Source organism: Myotis myotis, unplaced genomic scaffold, assembly GCF_014108235.1.
Source record: "Myotis myotis isolate mMyoMyo1 unplaced genomic scaffold, mMyoMyo1.p scaffold_m19_p_1, whole genome shotgun sequence".
NCBI classification, from domain to species: Eukaryota; Metazoa; Chordata; class Mammalia; order Chiroptera; family Vespertilionidae; genus Myotis; species Myotis myotis.
In genome coordinates, this window is record NW_023416313.1 from 71,545,757 (window position 1) to 71,558,392 (window position 12,636).

Genomic DNA, 12,636 nt, shown 5'->3' on the forward strand with positions numbered 1-12,636 from the left:
TATAAGAACTTGACAATGCTATGCTTGCATTTGTCTTCTTCCCTTCCAATGTGCTGTTTATTATACATTTTGCTTATGTATATCTTATAAACCCCCAAATAGATTGTATTTTTTCAATAGCAAACAAGGAAAAAAAAAGTGTTATACTTACCTACATATTCATTATCTTGGCATTTTTCATTCTTTCATGTAGGTCCAAGTTTCTATCTGGTATCATGTCCTTTTAGCATGAAGAGCTTTCTTTTTAACAAATGTTTTAGCAGACCTGCTAATGACGAATTCTCTCAGCTCTTGGTTATTTGACAAATGTTAATTTAACCTTTAATTTTAAAGGACATTTTTTCCAAATATAATATAAAATCATACACTGATCTTTTTTATTCCTTTCAGCACTTTCATTATTGTTTCCAATGAGAAGTCAGCCATTATAATTATCTTAATTCCCCCTATCCCTTGATGCTTTTAGGATTTTTTTCTTTAGCATTAGTTTTTAACAGTTTGGCTATAATGGACCAAGCATGGTTTTATTTGTCTTTATCCAACATGGGGATCTTTGAGATTCTTGTATTTGTGGTTTGATTTTTAAAAAATCAGATTTGGAAAATTTCTGATGTTTATTTCTTCAGTATTTGTCTCTTCTCTCTCTTGTAGGACTCTAATTTGCAGGCCACTTGATATTGTCTCATAGGTCACTGAAGGGGTTTAATTCTTTCTTCCTTTATTCTCCATGCTTCAGTTTGGATACATTTTATTGGTCATTCTTCAAGTTTATTGATCCTTTATTCTACAATGTTCAATATGCTGATAAGTCCACTTAGTGAAATTTCATTTTGGTCTAGAATTTTTCATTGGATCTTTTTATTTTTTAAGAGTTTTAATTTCTCTGCTGAGATTTCCTATCTGTTCATTCATTATGTCCATTTTTTCCTTTACATTCTCAAACTTATTGCTATTAGTAATTTTAAAGTCATTGGTTGTGCCTTGACCAGTGTGGCTCAGTTGATTGGGCGTCATCCCATGTACCAAAAGATTGCTGGTTCAATTCCCAGTCGGGGTACTTGCCTGGGCTGTGGGCTCAATCCCCAGTAGGGGGTGTGCAGGATGCAGCCAGTCAATGCTTTGCCCTCATATTTATGTTTCTCTCTCTCCCTCTCCCTTCTTCTCTCCCTTAAAAATAATAAAATATTTTTAAAATAAAGTCATTGGTTGCTAATTTTAGCATTTGGTCATTTTTTGAGTCATATTTTTCTACCTCTCTGCATGTCTTGATTTTTTTTTATTGTGCATTATACAGAGTATAGATTTTTGCCTTTTTAAAAAAGTATTGAGTTTTCTTTTTTTTAATGTCATCCCAATAAATTCAATAAACATTTCTTAAAAATATATTTTTATTGATTTCAGAGAAGAAAGGAGAGGGAGAGAGAGAGAAACATCAGTGATGAGAGAGAATCATTGATTGGCTGCCTCCTGCACACCCCAGCCCTGGGGATTAAGCCCACAACCCAGGCATGTGTCCTGCCTGGGAATTGAACCGTGACCTCCTGATTTATAGGTCAACGCTCAACCACTGAGCCATGCCAGCTGAGTTCAATAAACATTTTTAAACAAAGAATACATAAGCATGTATTCCATTAGCCATCAGTGTGATCTTGAAGCATACTTTGAAGACTATTGGGTTAGATCCCTTCCTAACGTGATGTGGCTGATACGTTTTGAGTTGGTGTTTTTATCCAGGTCTGACCCTACATCCAATCTTCCTTTTTGTTTTGTTTTTCTATCAAAAACTTGGCACTACAAGGGAAACGTTCAGAATCTCTACCTAAATACCTAGTAAAAGAGCCAGCCGTAGAAACCCACACAGTAGGCAGGAGTCATCTCTACTGAAACACAGATTTCTTTGGGTTAATTTGGCATACATGGTTGGTATGGGGGATTAGCACACTAACTTGCTATGGCTTGCAATCTGGTCTCTTCCCTCGGATGCAAGTCTGCTGTATCCTCACACACAGCCTGACCTGAAGCTCTCAAGTGCTTGATTGTGGGGCATGAGGGCTGACCATCGTGCAGAAGCACATGGGACGGCATAGGACAGACTCATTGCTGACTTTATGGCATTGCATTTGATGCTAGGAAATGGTAGGTCATGGCTCAACTGCCTTCCTGCAATCAGAATTACCACAAACTCTCAGCACTGGCAGAAGTATCTCAAGTTAAAAGCATTTAAATGGAACCAAATTGCTTTTTATTTTTTTAATACGTATTTTTAATTTCTTTAATGATTAAGTTAATACATATGTGTCCTTATCCCCACATTATCCCCCCCCCCCAACTCATGCCCTCACCTCCCTGTTGTCTGTGTCCATTGGTTAGGCCTATATGCATACATATAAGTCCTTTGATTGATCTCTCCCCTTTACCCCCACCCTCCCCTACCTTCCCTCTGAGGTTTGACGGTCTGATCGATGCTTCTCTGTCTCTAGATCTGTTTTTGTTCATTCAGTTTATGTTGTTCATTATATTCCACAAATGAGTGAGATCATGTGATATTTATCTTTCTCTGACTGGCTTATTTCACTTAGCATAATGCTCTCCAGTTCCATCCATGCTGTTGCAAATGGTAAGAACTTTTTTACTGCAGCGTGGTATTCCATTGTGTAGATGTACCACAGTTTTTTTAATCCACTCATCTACTGATGGGCACTTAGGCTGTTTCCAAATCTTAGTTATGGTAAATTGTGCTGCTATGAACATAGGGGTGCATATACCCTTTCTAATTGGTGTTTCTAGTTTCTTGGGATATATTCCTAGAAGTCGGATCACTGGGTCAAATGGGAGTTCCATTTTTAGTTTTTTGAAGAAACCCCATACTGTTCTCCACAGTGGCTGCACCAGTCTGCATTCCCACCAGCAGTGCACGAGGGTTCCTTTTTCTCCCCATCCTCGCCAGCACTTGTCATTTGTTGATTTGTTGATGATAGCCATTCTGACAGGTGTGAGATGGTACCTCATTGTCATTTTGATTCGCATCTCTAGGATGATTAGTGACTTTGAGCATGTTTTCATATGTCTTCCGGCCTTCTGTATGTCCTTTTTCAAAAAGTATCTATTTAGGTCCGTTGCCCATTTTTTGATTGGGTTGTTTATCTTCCTTTTGTTAAGTTGCATGAGTTCCCTGTAAATGTTGGAGATTAAACCCTTATTAATGATAATATTGGCAAATATGTTCTCGCAAGCAGTGGGCTTTCTTCTTGTTTTGTTGATGGTTTCTTTTGTTGTGCAGAAGCTTTTTATTTTGATGTAGTCCCATTTGTTTATTTTCTCTTTAGTTTCCATTGCCCTAGGAGCAGTATCAGTGAAGAAACTGCTTTGGCATATGTCTGAGATTTTGCTGCCTATGGATTCCTCTAGTATTTTTATGGTTTCCCGTCTTATATTTAAGTCCTTTATCCATTTTGAGTTTATTTTTGTGTATGGTGTAAGTTAGTGGTCTAGTTTCATATTTTTTGCATGTATCTGTCCAATTTTCCCAACACCATTTATTGAAGAGGCTGTCTTGACTCCATTGTATATTCTTGCCTCCTTTTTCAAATATTAATTGAGCATAGTGGTTTGGGTCGATTTCTGGGTTTTCTGTTCTATTCTATTGATCTATATGTCTGTTCTTGTGCCAGTACCAGGCAGTTTTGAGAACAGTGGCTTTGTAATACAGCTTGATATCTGGTATTGAGATCCCTCCTACTTTGTTCTTCTTTCTCAGGATCGCTGCATCTATTCGGGGTCTTTTTTTATTCCAGGTGAATTTTTGGAAAGTTCATTCTAGATCTATAAAATATGCCATTGGTATTTTAATGGGGAGTGCAATGAATCTGTAGATTACTTTGGGTAGTATGGACATTTTGATGATGTTGATTCTACCAATCCATGGACATGGTATGTTCTTTCATCTGTTTATGTCTTCCTCTATCTCTTTTTTCAGTGTCCTGTAGTTTTCCGCGTACAGGTCTTTTATCTCCTTAGTTAAGTTTATTCCTAGGTATCTTAATATTTTTGGTGCGATGGTAAATGTGATTGCTTTTTGAATCTCTCTTTCTATAAGTTCATTATTTGAGTTTTCTTGTAACAAGCAAAAACATTGCTGGTGAATCACCTGGTTTTATTGAAATGGATTTAGAGTGCCCCTTATTATAGGGTATATCCCTTAATCCCATTGCATGGTCCTTCTGGAATCACAACTGAATGCTCAGGCTGTTCATTGATGTCTCTTCACCTTGGAAAATTGGAACTTCAGTGTCTCTCAGAAGTTCCAGGAACTTCTGGAATTTTTATTCAGCTCTTAGATCCCAAGAATCTGTTTTCTAGTAGGCTTTGCAGAGTCTTGTCCTACACAAGCATGGCTTAATATTTGGCTAAGGACTAGAGGTTTCCCCCTGCAAATTTCTAAGCCTCTTTTTCTATGTGAACCCAACCTTTCTGATACTCTGCCTGGTGAGATTGTTTCTCTCCTGGTGCTCTACTTCCTTGTGTCATGGTTTGGAACATGCTCTCAATCAAAAGTGGATTTGGAGCTCACCTCAAGTGTTTCCATTCTCTTATGGTGTTCAGCCCTATGCTGTTTTTGTCCTCTGTTGTAGATTATTGCTTCAATTATTTTGTATAGTTTTATGGTTGAGTGTGGCTAAAAGGCAAGTTCATTAACTGTTACTCTGTCATGACTAAAACCAGAAGTTCACATTTTGACAAATATGAAATTGTAGTATTTCTTGTTATTAATGCAATATTAATTAAAAAGTATTTAAATGTTGCCTTGGCTGGATTGCTCAATTGGTTAGAGCACTGTCCCAATACGACAAGGTTGTGGGCTTAATCTCTGATTAGGTCACATACAAGAAGCAACCAGTGAATGCATAAATAAGTGGAACAACAAATCAGTGTGTCTCTCTCTCTTCCTCTCTAAAATAAATTTAAAACAATTTAAAAAATAAAATTAATCAAGCAACAACTTTTTAAAAAGTACTTAATGTTTACTGATTTGGAAATACAAAAAAAGAAACCATCATGTCTACTCTTAGACATTTATATACACTTAAGAAGATGTAAATATAGAGATAAAGTTAAATTTCTGTAAAACGGTATCTTGTCAACTGTAAAATCACCAATATACTTAAATGTGATAGCCTTTATGTGGACTACAGAGCTATAGGTTACAGGGGAAATATAGGGTTCTTGGCAGAGGTGGGATTTGAGCAGAGGCTTGAGGAACCAGTAGTATTTAAGTAGGAAATTTGGCATTTCAGAATGTAGGACATACTTTCAACAAATATACAAGATGGAAATGACCAAGGTATTTTTGAATAACCAGTCTGCTTATAGTAGAGGGTATGGTTAGTATATAATTATAGTAGATGTTTATTATATGATTTAATATATTAATTAATATGCTGAGTGGTTTTGGGCTTTTGATTATCTTGTAAGTAATATGGCAATTAAAATAATTCTAAGGAAAAAGTAACACCACAGGAAGGGAGAACAGTAGGGAGGTTATTTTTGTCATTCAGAGGTGAGACAATGAAGGTTTAAGTAGGATGAAACACTGGAAGTGTGCCTGCCTCTTGAATTTTTTGGAATAGTCTGAGAAGAATTGGCTTTAGTTCTTCTTTGGATGTTCGGTAAAACTCCCCTGTGAAGCCATTTGGTCCAGGGCTTTTGTTTGCTGGAAGCTTTTTGATTACTGTTTCAATTTCATCAGTAGTTATCGGCCTATTCAGGTTTTTTGATTCTTTCTGATTGAGTTTTGGATACTTGTATTTTTCTAGGAATGTGTCCATTTCGTTGAGGTTGTCCAGTTTTTTGGAGTAGAGTTCGTAGTATTTTTTTTTTTTTTTTTTTTACAATCCTTTGTATATCAATAGGGTCAGTTATTACTTCACCTCTTTCATTTCTGATTTTGTTTATTTGGGTCCTCTCTCTTTGTTTCTTGGTGAGCCTGGCAAGAGGTTCATCAATCTTGTTTATCCTTTCAAAGAACCAGCTCTTGGTTTCATTGATCTTTTGTATTGTATTTTTTGGCCTCTATGTCCTTTATTTCTGCTCTAATCTTTATTATTTCCTTCCTTCTGGATACTGTGGGCTTTTGGAAAAATCCAGTTGCTCTCTTTCTAATTCTTTAAGTTGCAAGGTTAGATAATTTATTACCTGTTTTTCTTGTTTTTTTGAGGTAGGCCTGTAAAGCTATGAACTTCCCTCTCAGGACTGCTTTCATTGTGTCCCATAGATTTTGGATTATTGTGTGTTCATAGTCATTTGTTTCCAAGATACTTTTTATTTCTTCTTTGATCTCTCTGGTAACCCAGTCATTATTTAATAGCATGCTATTTAGCCTCCAAGTGTTTGATTTTTTTTCATTGTTTTTTATTGTAGTTGATTTCTAGTTTTATGTCATTGTGATCTGAGAAGATGCTTATTATGATTTCTATCCTCTTGAATTTGAAGAGACTTTGTCTGTGTCCTAATTTGTGGCCTGTCTTTGAAAATGTCCCATGTGCACTGGAGAAGAATGTATCTTTGTACATTCTGTAGCTTTGGGGTGAAATATTCTGAAGATGTCAATTAAGTCTATCTGATCTAGTGAGTCATTTAGGATTGCTGTTTCTTTGCTGATTTTTTGTTTAGAGGATTTATCCAGTGGTGTCAATGGGGTATTAAAGTCCCCTACTATGATTGTATTGCTATCGATCTCTCCCTTGATATCTTCCAGGAGTTGTTTTATGTATTTGGGTGCTCCTGTATTGGGTGCATATCTGTTTACCACAGTTATATCTTCTTGTTGAATTGCTCCCTTTAGTATTATGTAGTGGCCTTCCTTATCTCTTGTTATGGCCTTTACTTTGAGGTCTATTTTGTCAGATATAAGTATCGTAACCCCAGGTTTTTTCGCGGTTCCATTTGCCTGAAACATTTTTTTCCATCCCTTCACTCTCAGTCTGTGTGAATCCTTGGTTCTGAGGTGGGTCTCTTGCAGACAGCAAATATATGGGTCATGTTTTCTTATCCATTCAGCTACCATATGTCTTTTGATTGGTGCATTTAATCCATTTACATTTAATGTTATTATTGGTAAGTACTTGTTTGTTGTCATTTTTATTCTTAATATTTGTGTTTCTTCTTACCTTTCTGTTTCTTCTTTTTATAGCAGTCCCTTTAGCATTTCTTGCATTGCTGGCTTGGTAGTAATAAGCTCTCTTAGCCCTTTTTTGTCTGTGAAGCTACTGATTCCACCTTTAATTTTGAACGATAGCCTTGCTGGGTATAGTATTCTTGGATTCATTCCCTTGCTTTGTATCACTTTGTATATTTCATTTCATTCCCTTTTGGGTTGGTGTGTTTCTGTTGAAAAATCAGTTGATATTCTAATAGGAGCTCCCTTGTAAGTAATTTTCTGTCTCTCTCTAGCAGCCTTTAAGATTCTTACTTTGTCGTTGGTGTTTGCCAATTTAATTATGATGTGTCTTGGTGTCGGCCTTTTTGGGTTCATCTTGTTTGGGGCTCTATGTGCTTCTTGGACTTGCATAGTATTTTTCTTGCCAATATGAAGGAAGTTTTCTGTCAGTATTTCTTCAAAGAGGTTTTCTATTCCTTGCTTCTCTTCCTCTCCTTCCGGTACCCCTATTATGCAAATATTGCTTCGTTTTGTGTTGTCCCAAAGCTCCCTTAGGCTCTCCTCTTGCTTTTTAAATCTTCTTTCCAGTTGCTGTGTTTGTGTGTTTTTTCCTACCTTGTCTTCTAATTCGCTGATGCAGTCCTCAGCCTCTTGTAGTCTACTGTTTAAGCCTTCCATTGTGTTCTTTATTGCAACTATGTCATTCTTCATCTCCTCTTGGTTCCTTTTCATGTTGGTGATATTCTCATTCAGCTCCTTATAATCCTCATTGAGTTGTGTGTATTTGTCATTGAGTTGTGTGTATTTGTCATCTAGCTGTTTGAGCATCCTCATAACCATTAGTCTGAATTCTGTCTCTGATATGTTGCTAGCCTCAGTTTCATTTAACTCCCTTTCTGGTGATTCCTATTTTTCTTTCCTTTGTGGATTGCTTTTTTGCCTTCCCATGTTTTGCTGTAATGTTTTAATTGTAGATCCGATTGTTTTGCTACCCAGGTTCTTTTGGGGATGGTGCTACTGGTGTGATCTCTCAGGTCTCCTGGGCTTGGTAATCTAGCATAGCTCCCTACTTGAGCTATTTGGGTTCTCTTGATGTAGGCCTGTAAGCTGGAAATGTGCAACTGCAGTGTCTAGAAGTCAGCAGCAGCCGTGGAGGGAGGGTGTCCCAATTTTTGCTGTCTTACGCCTTTGGTTGAAGTCGCACATGCCCAGTGGGGACTCACAGTGGCATGGAAAAGCATACAACTGTAGTGGCCAGAGTTCTGCAGCTGTGTGGTGGGCAGACTCAGTTTTTGCTGCTGCACCTGTGGTGGATAGGTGTGTGCTCACAGTGGCAGCTCACAGGGGCACCAGGGGTGTGTTTGCCAGCGTAGAATACTGAAGCACTCTGAAGGGCCCTGGCACGTAATTGAGGTGTCTGTGGGCAGGTATCCAGGGTGAGTGAATTCAGAATTTCTACTGCCGAGGGAGTGCGTCCCTGTTTGTCCAAGATCGCACCTAGTGGGGGCTCACAGTGGCTCCTCAGCACCTTGTGGATAGATGGGCTCTGGGTGCCTGCTCCTTGGAAATGCAGGACTGTGGTGGTGAGTTTGCTGGCGCAGAGCTCTGACGCACTCTGAGGGGTCCTGACGCTAAAGATGCGTAACTGGGTTGTCTGTGGGCAGTTATTCAGGAAGAGGGAATTCAGAATTTCTACTGTGGGGCAGTGAGCCCTTGTCTGTTCAAAATCACACCCAGCAGGGGTTCACAGCAGCATCCAAAAGCTGCCTATGGAGTGGTGTGCCCTGGAAGTCTGCGTGTGTTGAAATGGCTGGAATGTGATGCCCTGGAGGTCTGCCACTGGGGAAGGGGGAGCTGCACTTACTGCTGTGGAAGCGGTGCACCTTTGGAGGTGGAAGTCCCAGGGTCCGTGGGCCTGTGGGTGAGGCAGCAAGATTTTGGCTGGAGTGGCTGCTGGGTCCCGGGCAGTGTCCCAGGCTTGTCTGGGTGGTGGTCCTGATGAGTTCCTAGAAGAGGCCACTCTCCCCTTCAAGATGGCATGGGCTCTGTGCCCAAGTCCCACAGTCCGGGGAGTGCCCGCCGGTTACAAGGATGAAAGTGCCTCCAACTCTATCCTTAATGGTCCACCCCTGTGGCCTTGGTCTTGCTGCCTCCACTAAGACTTCCTTCTGCTGGCCTTAGATGTCAGACGTGGGGTTGTCACATATGTGCAGAAAATGACTCATTAGGCATTGCACGTAGAATTCACCCCATGTTCAGAGCTTAGTTATAACATGCTGCTTCTCACCTGGGAAATACAAGCAAGTCACAGGAGAAGATGTTTTATATGTTGCCAGGCAGCTACATTTTCTATTTTTCTTTCCATGGTGTGAAAATTTTTCTTCAAACCTCACCGTTGGGGAGGGAGATGCAGAGTTCAGCAGTGTCTTCTCAGCAGTCAGCCCAGTACCTCCCTTTCTGTTTCAAGGTCCTTCCTCAAAAGCACAGAACTGAGCAAAGGAAAAGTGAGAGGAAGGGCAGGGGAACAGGGGTGCAGAAGGGGCTTTCCCTGGCCTTTCCTAGCCCTTCATTTCCAAGGGCTTGTTGTAAGCTCAAATTTTTGAAATAAAACCTGCTTTTATAATTAATGCAAATACTACTCAGTGATTCATCCTTTCCAAATAAGTCTTGGTTTCTTTTGACATTTAGTTTTGAATTATGAATTAACATTGACATCACCCTAGGATTACTGTTACCTCAGCTCTTCACAGTGAACTTAAACTCTCTTACAAAGTATGTAAAAGTTTAGGTTTAACCATCACCCAAGTATCTTTGGGGCTGCTGTTGGGCTTTTAAAACTGTGATCTTTTGGCACACATTTGTGCATGGGGAGTTTGTTGGAGGGAGGACTGAATTTCATTGGGCATTTTGTCCAGTGCCTACAATTTAGGTTCATTAAGGTTTTAACTACAGTTGTGATCATGATGATAGCCCTGCATCAGTTCTAATAAGGTAGATTTAGTTGAGGTTTTTTTTAATTAGGGTGAGGGTTGCTTCATATTGAATCCACGCATTCCAAGGCCAGGAAACCATCCACACGTTTAAAACTATAAATATACTGAATGTAGTAGAGGTACTGAACGTGTCCTGTCAGTTTTACAAGTCAACAGTCTTACCCCTACTTTTGAAGACTGTGGGCTAAGATTGTTTGAGAGGATTCAAGTGATCAGCCCAGATTAATAGAAAGCCTAGAGACAAAAGAAATAAAGGGTTTTAATATTATTTTTGGAAATGGGCTCCTGTGGTGTTCTAAAAATAAGGATTTTTCATATGGAATGTTGTAACTGGTATTGCTACTGTGTCGTAATACTGTTTTCCTTGTATTCTTTATATAACTGAAAATTATGCTGATGATTCTTTAATATAGTTATGTACTGAATGCATTTAAAAATCCAAGTTTACAAAAAGAATTATGATGTAGATGATGTGTTCTTTGAATAAACATTGATTAGCTCACTAACATTCTGAGTTCTTCTCAAAAGTCCAACCCATCAAAGTCTCTGATTTTGCAGATGAAGAAACAGACCGCAGTGAGTTTAGTTGTATATCCAGTCACCCCCTCAGCAATGGCTACACTCTTGAATTTTGAATGACTTAATTCCTCTCTATTGTGTCAAGTCAGTTCCCCCCCTTTTGACTGCTTGTCTAATTGAGTACAGCTGTTTGTACACGTCAAGCAGTAATTTGTTTTAGACAAATACTTTCTTGCAAATCTGCATGGCCTTCTTGTTCTCTGGGGCTGAGAGCTTCCCTCCCCTGGGTGGTGAAGTTGGACCCATCCCGTGCCCCACGAGGCACCCTCTCGAGGCTCCCCTCTCACCAGTCACACAGGGCCCTAGCCAAAATCTAGAGGATTTCATTGCATGTTAGGGTCTTCTTTGGATGGTTTTTGTCCTTATTGAAGTATTGGGCGATGTATTCATGAGGGTGAGGGCTAAACTGTTTTAACAAGTAGATCCATCAATACACTAGGTTCAAGAACAAAGAAGTTTCCTTCTCCCATCACCTGTGGTATTAGCCGCCTGCCATTCATCGTCGCCTGTGTGGTAGAAGCTCTGTCCTCTCCGCGTCTAGGTTTTAGCCAACGGGAAAGAGAAAAAACAAAAACATGGAGGAAGGATGTTAAGCCCAGACCTGGCAGTGACACACAGTAGTTCTGACATCCCCCTGGTGAGCATGCCATCAGACGGCCATCCCTGACTCCCAGGAAGTGTGGGGCCCACTCCAGCTGAGCAGTCACACTTCCAGTTGCAGTTCTGCGCTGTGGAAAAGGAGAGAACAGATTCTGGCAGGCAGCTACCATTTCCAGCCCAGTCCCAAGTACCCTTGATTGCGTTATACACTTCATTTGTGGGGTAGGGGAAACTTTGCACCAAGGAATTAGGGTTTGCTTTCAGCCTGTGATATTTTTACCTTTTAATTTTTCATGTACTACATCTAAAATTTGAGCTTAGTAAATTTAAATAAAATTAACCTATACAAGGCAATTTCTTAAGGAAATAAATCCGGTATGATATATGACGTTAGGTACTGTTTTTATCTGGCAGTATGGTTCTTTGGTTTTCTCAGGGCCTCTGGATAATAGAAGATTGCTAGGCTTGCAATGTATCAATATCTGGTTGCAGTTGATTAAGTTGGAGAATATAGCCTTGATAATAAGGGCTTGTATTTTTATGTCTTCCTTTTGAAGTTTTAATATTACAGTGTTCTTATACAGTAGTCCCCTCTCATCCAGGGGGGATTCGTTCCAAGACCCCTAGTAAGTGCCTGAAACCAAAGATAGTGCCAAACCCTCAATATTAGATATTTCCTATACATACATACATATGGTAAAGTTTAATGAATAAATATTGCCCAGTAAGAAATTAACAATAACTAATAACGTCATGGAAAAAGTAAGACAATAAATTGTAACAACAGTTATGTGAGTGTGGTCTCTAACTCTCAAAATATCCTATTGAGCTGTTCTCGCCTTTTAACTTAAAGGAAGTACTTTATGGCTTCTTTTTGGCATATCCGAATTGCCAGCATCACTACTTGCACTTTGGGCCATTATTAAGTAAGATAAGAGTCACTTGAACGCAAGCGCTGTGATGCTGTGACAGTCGATCTGACCACCAAAATGGCTCCGAGGTGACTAGCAGGTGGGTGGGGTGTACAGCGTGGAGACACTGGACTGGGGGATGATTCACACCTCGGGTGGGACGGAGTGGATGGCAGGCGGTTTCATTGTGCTATTCAGAAAGGCACACATTTTAAAGCTCGTGAATTGTTTATTTGGGGAATTTTCCATTTAACATTTTTAACGGCGGGTAACTGGAACTGCGTAAAGTGAACCGTGGATAAGGGGACTACTGCGCCGTTTTGACAATGGCAGGAAATGCCTGCCGCAGTGGGACGCACTGGCGGACAGCACAGCACAGCACAGCACACTGTAGCAG

The 12,636-nt window shown here is 39.6% G+C and overlaps 1 protein-coding gene across 8 annotated transcripts in view; it reads left to right on the top strand.

Moving 5' to 3' along the window:
* NFKB1 (nuclear factor kappa B subunit 1) overlaps window positions 1–12,636 on the top strand; it is a 133,661-nt gene that overhangs the window by 8,325 nt on the left and 112,700 nt on the right. The window contains exon 1 of one of the 8 annotated variants that reach the window (XM_036340897.1): window positions 11,055–11,365. The exons of 6 other annotated variants lie outside the window; for them this stretch is intronic. The gene's annotated coding sequence lies outside the window, so the exon portion shown is untranslated. Of the gene's footprint in view, window positions 1–11,054; window positions 11,366–12,636 lie in introns of those variants that run through there. One more of the 8 variants, XM_036340888.1, reaches the window with a different exon arrangement.